The sequence below is a fragment of the Myxine glutinosa genome, chromosome 3 (genome assembly GCF_964187855.1).
Source record: "Myxine glutinosa chromosome 3, kmMyxGlut1.1, whole genome shotgun sequence".
NCBI classification, from domain to species: domain Eukaryota; kingdom Metazoa; phylum Chordata; class Myxini; order Myxiniformes; family Myxinidae; genus Myxine; species Myxine glutinosa.
The window spans coordinates 90810209-90817186 of NC_136263.1; positions in this window are offsets into that span (position 1 = coordinate 90810209).

A 6978-nucleotide genomic window follows, 5' to 3' on the forward strand; every position below is an offset into this window, starting at 1 on the left:
ACAGGATTAGGTTGCAGATAGTGATACAGATAGCTCCTCTGATGAGGACTAAAACAGTAAAAGTGAAATGCTGCTTCTGGACATGCTGCTTCTGCTTTCTCAACAATGGATGGAGGTCCTCAATGCCAAACAGGAAATTAGAGCAGTCTCCCTTGACATATCACATGCCTTCGATACGGTCTGACACCCCGCTCTGCTCACAAAACTCTCCTCTTTTGGTATCCATGGAAATCTCCACGCATGGCTGGCAGACTTCCTCTCTAGTCATAGTCAACGTGTGGCCCTGAATGGGTTTCTCTCATCTCCTCTTCCTGTTCAGGCTGGAGTTCCACAAGGCAGTGTTCTGGGCCCTGTGCTTTTTCTGGTCTTCATCAATGATCTCTCTGACTCTCTTGAAAATCCTCTCTATCTCTTTGCTGATGACTCTACTCTCTGTCGCTCCATTCTTCATCCCTCAGATCGGCAGTCTGCAGCCTCCTCACTCTCTGCAGACCTGGACAAAATCACAGACTGGGCAAACAAGTGGAACATGTCTTTCAATCCTGACAAATCTCACACTCTTACGATGTCTCTCCGAAAAGACCGACTGGACAACCCTCCCATCCACTTTCTGAATAATCCTCTCCAAGAAGTTCTGTCACTCAAGCTTTTGGGTCTCACTATCTGCCATGATCTTTCCTGGGAAAACCACATTTCAAATCTGGCCTCCAAAGCCAGTCGCCGACTGGGCATCCTCCGTCGTGCGAAGTCCTTCCTTGGCACACCTGAGCTCCTCACCACATACAAGGCTTTCATCCGCAGCTCAATGGAATACTGCTCTCCCCTCTGGGCTGGTGCTCCTGCCTCACACCTAGCTCGTCTTCACGCTGTTGAAACCAAAGCATTCAGAATCATTGGAATCTCCCGCGATGAAGCTAACTCCAAGGGCCTCTCACTCACTCACCGCAGGCAGGTTGGTGGTCTTTCCGTCTTCTACCGACTCCTCTCTGGCCTTGCCCCCACAGCTCTCTCTGGGCTCTGTCCCGCAAATATTCCTACAGGTCGCACAAGATCTGCCTGCAACCCTCTTATGGTCAAACTGCCAAAATCAAGACTATCTGCTCACCTTCACTCCTTCATTCCTCTTTTCTCCCGCCTCTGGAACAAACTCCCTCACTCTCTTCAATCCCACTCCACCCTCCAGGTCTTTAAAACAGCTGTTCACCACCATCTCTTATCTTCCCCCATCCAAAACCTTGATCTTTTCTACCCCCGCTAATTTCACCCCAATTCCACTTTTTTGAAATACCAACTTCTGTCCTGGAAGTCCTTGGTGTCCTTGTGTTTTATACTTCTCCCTCCCCCCCCCCCCCGCCCTTCCCTCGCCTCCTCCCCCCAAGCCCTCTCCCTTCCACACATCTCCCTGCTCTCAAATGTTGTGTTTGTGTGCTTCCCCTTCTCTCCCCATCTTGTTTTCCACTCCCTCTTTTTATATATTTTGTCTGTCTGGTTGATTTGTTTGTGAAGTAAATGTTAGCTCTTTCACGAGCCTCGATTCAGTACACAAAAAAAACAAAAAAAAAAACTGGGACATTATATTTTACTATGGGCATGCAGGGAAAGGACATTATTAGCAGATTGGATTGTGTAAATAAGTGTTATCTAAGGCGTTAGAGATTCCCTATGATATTTGTTCCTACTGAGACTAAAATAAGAAACAGGTGCTTATAAATCTCTTGCAAAAGCTGAAATGGGGTCCAATTAAACTTATTCACCTCAAATATTGACAATGAAGACATCTAGGAGGGGAAAAAGTGACGCGTTTTCATTTTCCGCCACCCCCCCCCCCCCCCCGCCCTATCTCGTGCAATTTCTACTGCTTTAAAGCCAATATTGTTTTTTGCCAAAAAAAAGTCGATCGTGACACTTTATCCTTTGGGTACATGTTTTAAAATCTCACCAGATACTTAATAAGTAAGAGAATAGTGGTCCCAATGAATGCTGACGGGGGTGCATGGTGGGTCCCCCTGGCCCCCCATGTATTGGCGTACAGTTCTATACTTGGAGGTGGGATGTGCACGTTCTGTGTTATGTTCCCTCCAAAAAATGATCAAATTAAGTCAGGGGTGCTAGTCCGATCGCCCTTAACCAACCTATGGAAAGCAACTGGTAAAGATGGTGCACTGGCGACACACGATTCACTGAACTACCATAAACAAGCCATGCTTGCTGCTAATGATTTGATGGAAAGTGTCCGAAATCCGACCCACAGAATATCGTATTTGATTTCTGAGCAGAACAAATTGAACTCTGAAAAAAATCTACACATCCTCCGACAAATTGTCGGTGTGGTGCTGCTCTGCGGTCGGCAGAACATAGCACTCAGGGGACATCGAGACGACAATTCGCTGAAATGTGATGACATCTCAAACAAAGGAAATTTCTTCGCCATTTTGAGTCACATTGCCGAAAACGATGAGATCTTACGGGAGCATCTGCTGAGTGGCAACAAGAATGCTCGCTGTACCTCTAAGACCATCCAGAACGAAGTGATAGAGATCATTGGTGGCCAGATTAGAGACGGACTGACCAAGTGTTTGAAAGAGGGAGGATTTTTCACCAACATAGGCGATGAGGTAACGGATCTTCATTCCAACCATGAAATTCTCAGTATTTCACTCCGGTTCCTCGACACCCTGGCCTCACAACCTTCAGTTAAATAAGTATTCTTTGATTTCGTAGAGCTAGAAAGAACTACTGGGGAAGCTATAGGAAAGGCCATCATACATTGTTTATTCAGAAGAGGTGTGGACATCAGTAAGGCAAGAAGGCAAAGCTATGACGGTGCATCATCAATGGCGTCATCCAGAATCGGAACTTAAGCGCAGATTCAAGCTGTCCAGCCTATGGCGCGCTACACTCACTGCAACAGTCATGTGCTACATTTGTCTATCGCGGCAGCGTGTAGACTACCCATGGTTCGCAATATGATTGATACCATTAATGAGCTTTATAGATTTTTCAAGAACTCACCCAAGAGACAACGGTACCTTGAAAATACCTTATCTGAGCAAGGAGATATATCAATTTTTCGTCTCCTGGAAAGCAAATCCAACGGAAGGAAATCTCATTTCCTTTCACAAAGCCTGTAACATGTGTGTGTCCACCCTCAGGAGAGCCAGGAAACAATATCTCTCCGTTCTCAAGACCGAACTCTCTTATCTGTCTCCCTCTTCCAAATCCTGGTGGCGTCAGGTCAAATCTGTTTCAGGTGTTTGTTCCCCCTCCATCCCCTCCCTTACCTCAAACGGCTACACAGCTGACTCCGCACGTGAAAAAGCTGAATGCCTCAATTCTGTGTTTGCCTCTAATTCTTGTATCCCAAACCCATCCCTCTCTGTACCCACCGTACCCAGTCATACCCAGCTGCTCCTGGACTCTGTGTCCTTTCCTCCTGACAAGGTGGAAAGGTTTCTGTCAACCCTCGACTCTGATTCTGCAACTGGACCTGACGGCATCAGCCCACCGGTCCTAAAATCCTGTTCTTCCGCTCTTTCACTCCCTCTCTCTGTTCTCTTCACCCTCTCTTTTGCTCAAGGTCAACTACCATCTGCTTGGAAATCAGCCAACATCACCGCTTTACACAAAAAAGGTGCAAAAACAGATCCTAGTAACTACGGACCAATCAGCCTTGTGCCAATTATCAGCAAAGTCATAGAATCCATCATTGCTTCGGATATGAAATCTTTCCTCTTCTCCAATGGCTTGATCTCTGATCATCAATTTGGTTTCAGACCAGGTCACTTTTCTCTGGACTTGATGCTTCTGCTGTCTCAACAATGGATGGAGGTCCTCAATGCCAAACAGGAAATTAGAGCTGTCTCCCTCGATATATCACGTGCCTCCGATACGGTCTGGCACCCCGCTCTGCTCACCAAACTCTCCTCCTTTGGTATCCATGGAAATCTCCACGCATGGCTGGCGGACTTCCTCTCTAGTCATAGTCAACATGTGGCCCTGAATGGGTTTCTCTCATCTCCTCTTCCTGTACAGGCTGGAGTTCCCCAAGGCAGTGTTCTGGGCCCTGTGCTTTTTCTGGTTTCTGGTTTTTTTTCTGGTTTTCATCAATGATCTCTCCGACTCTCTTGAAAATTCTCTCTATTTCTTTGCTGATGACACCACTCTCTGCCGCTCCATTCCTCATCCCTCAGATCGGCAGTCTGCAGCCTCCTCACTCTCTGCAAACCTGGCCAAATCACTGACTGGGCAAACAAGTGGAACATATCTTTCAATCCTGACAAATCTCACTCTCTTAGGATGTCTCTCCGAAAAGACCGACTGGACAACCCTCCCATCCAATTTCTGAATAATCCTCTCCAAGAAGTTCTGTCACTCAAGCTTTTGGGTCTCACTATCTGCCATGATCTTTCCTGGGAAAACCACATTTCAAATCTGGCCTCCAAAGCCAGTCACCGACTGGGCATCCTCCGTCGTGTGAAGTCCTTCCTTGGCACACCTGAGCTCCTCACCACATACAAGGCTTTCATCCACAGCTCAATGGAATACTGCTCTCCCCTCTGGGCTGGTGCTCCTGCCTCACACCTAGCTCGTCTTCACGCTGTTGAAACCAAAGCGTTCAGAATCATTGGAATCTCCCGTGATGAAGCTACCTCCGAGGGCCTTTCACTTACTCACCGCAGGCAGGTTGGTGGCCTTTCTGTCTTCTACCGACTCTTCTCCGGCCTTGCCCCTCCAGCTCTCTCTGGGCTCTGTTCCCCAAATATTCCTAAAGGTCGCACAAGATCTGCCTGCAACCCTCTTCTGGTTAAACTGCCAAAATCAAGACTCTCTGCTCACCTTCACTCTTTCATTCCTCTTTTCTCCCGCCTCTGGAACAAACTCCCCCACTCCCTTCAATCCCACTCCTCCCTCCAGGTCTTTAAAACAGCTGTTCACCACCATCTCTTTTCTTCCCCCATCCAAAACCTTGATCTGTTCTACCCCTGCTAATTTCACCCCAAATCCTCTTTTTTGAAATACCAATTTCTTTCCTGGAAGTCCTTGGTGTCCTTGTGTTTATACTTCTCCCACCCTCCCCCCTTCCCACGCCGCCTCCCCCCAAGCCCTCTCCCTCCCACACATTCCCGATGTCCCTCACAAATGTTGTGTTTATGTGCTTCCCCTTCTCTCCCCATCTTGTCTACCGCTCCCCTTTTTATACACTTTGTTTGTTTGTCTGTTTGATTTGTTTGTGTGATAAATGTTAGCTCTTTCACGAGCCTCGATTATGTATACAAAAAAAAAAGAAAAGGAGGGGATACCTCAGTGAAAAAACTGAAAGGTCTGTGCAAGACGAGGTGGGTGGAGACATACTATTGTTACGAGACAGTCGAAGAGTTATATCCATTTTTCTGTATTTGTTTGGGTAGGATTGGAAATCCCGACGGTGATGAGAATTCCTGGGGGTGGGACCGTGATAGCCGCGTGTCTGCACAGGGAATTCTGAGTTCATTGACGTCTTTTCAGTTTGTTGTTGTATTAATTACGGTGAAGAACAGCCGACATACTTTAAAGGGCCTTGCCCACAAGCTGCAACGCAACGGCATGGATGTGCTGGAGGCATACTCTAGGATTGACGACAAGAAGGACGCGCGCACTCAACTACGGTCAAATGCTGAAACTGAATTCTCTCTTTGGTTCGATCACGCTAAGTGGAACTTCCCCCATCCCGAGCGTTCGAACCCCCTCCCCCGTAATGTCGGGGCCTGGGACGCCGGGAATGGATGCCGGGAATGGACGCCGGGACCGACCCAGTCTTGTTGCAAATATTGAATAAAATGAATGGATTGGAGGAAATGAAAGAACAAATGAAAGGATTGAGAGGAGATATAAACGCCAAGAGGGAACAAATGAAGGGAATGGAGGAGCGGCTGGAAAACAAAATGGATACACAAATTAATGGATTGAGAGGGGTTATGAATGCTCGGAAGGAGCGTGTGGAAAGAATGACAGCCATTATGGATGGAGTGAGTGCCCAGCGAGAGCAAACGAGTTAAACGAAGGAAGAAACACGAAGACGTCATGCGGAGCACGATACTTGCAAAATCCGCCCACCCCGAAGAAAAAAAATTCCATTGATACAGCAAATTGTCCATTTCATCAAGATTGAAATTGACAATCTTGATCAAAACTCGGGGCAAGAGGAAGAAAAGTGACGATTTTTCAGATGAAAAATGATGATTTTGAAAACTTGGCCTATGTTGACCTTTTGGCCTATGTTGACCTCAAAAATAGTTGGTGGTTGAATTCAGTGACCATATATGTAAATCCTCTTAGAATTTCAAGTCAATTGGATGAAAATTGAGGATTTTAGAAATTCGGCCTATGTTGACTTTTTGGCCTATGTTTACCAAATATATAATTTGTGGTTGAATTCAGTGACCAGATATGCAAGTCCTCTTCAAATTTCAAGGCAATTGGATGAAAATTGAGGATTTTAGAAATGTGGCCTATGTTGACCTTTTGGCCTATGTTGACCTCAAATGTACTTGGTGGTTGAATTCAGTGACCACATATGCAAATCCTCTTCAAATTTCAAGTCAATCGGATGAAAATTGAGGATTTTAGAAATTTGGCCTATGTTGACCTTTTGGCCTATGTTGACCTCAAAAATACTTGGTGGTTGAATTCAGTGACTACATATGCAAGTCCTCTTCAAATTTCAAGTCAATCGGATGAAAAGTGAGGATTTTAGAAATTCAGCAAAGTTGGTGACCTGTGGCCTATGTTGACCTTTTGAACTTTTGATCCCAAAAACAATAGACTTCTTGCTTTTTACCAACTCTACCATTTGGTGAAGTTTCGTGAAGATCGGTTGAAAATTGTGACCTGTAGGCCGGTGACAAACAAACAAACAGACAGACAGACAGACAGACAGAACCACAAACGCAACCGACCAATATACTTGAAAAATCTTCGATTTTGCAAGTAATAAAGAAT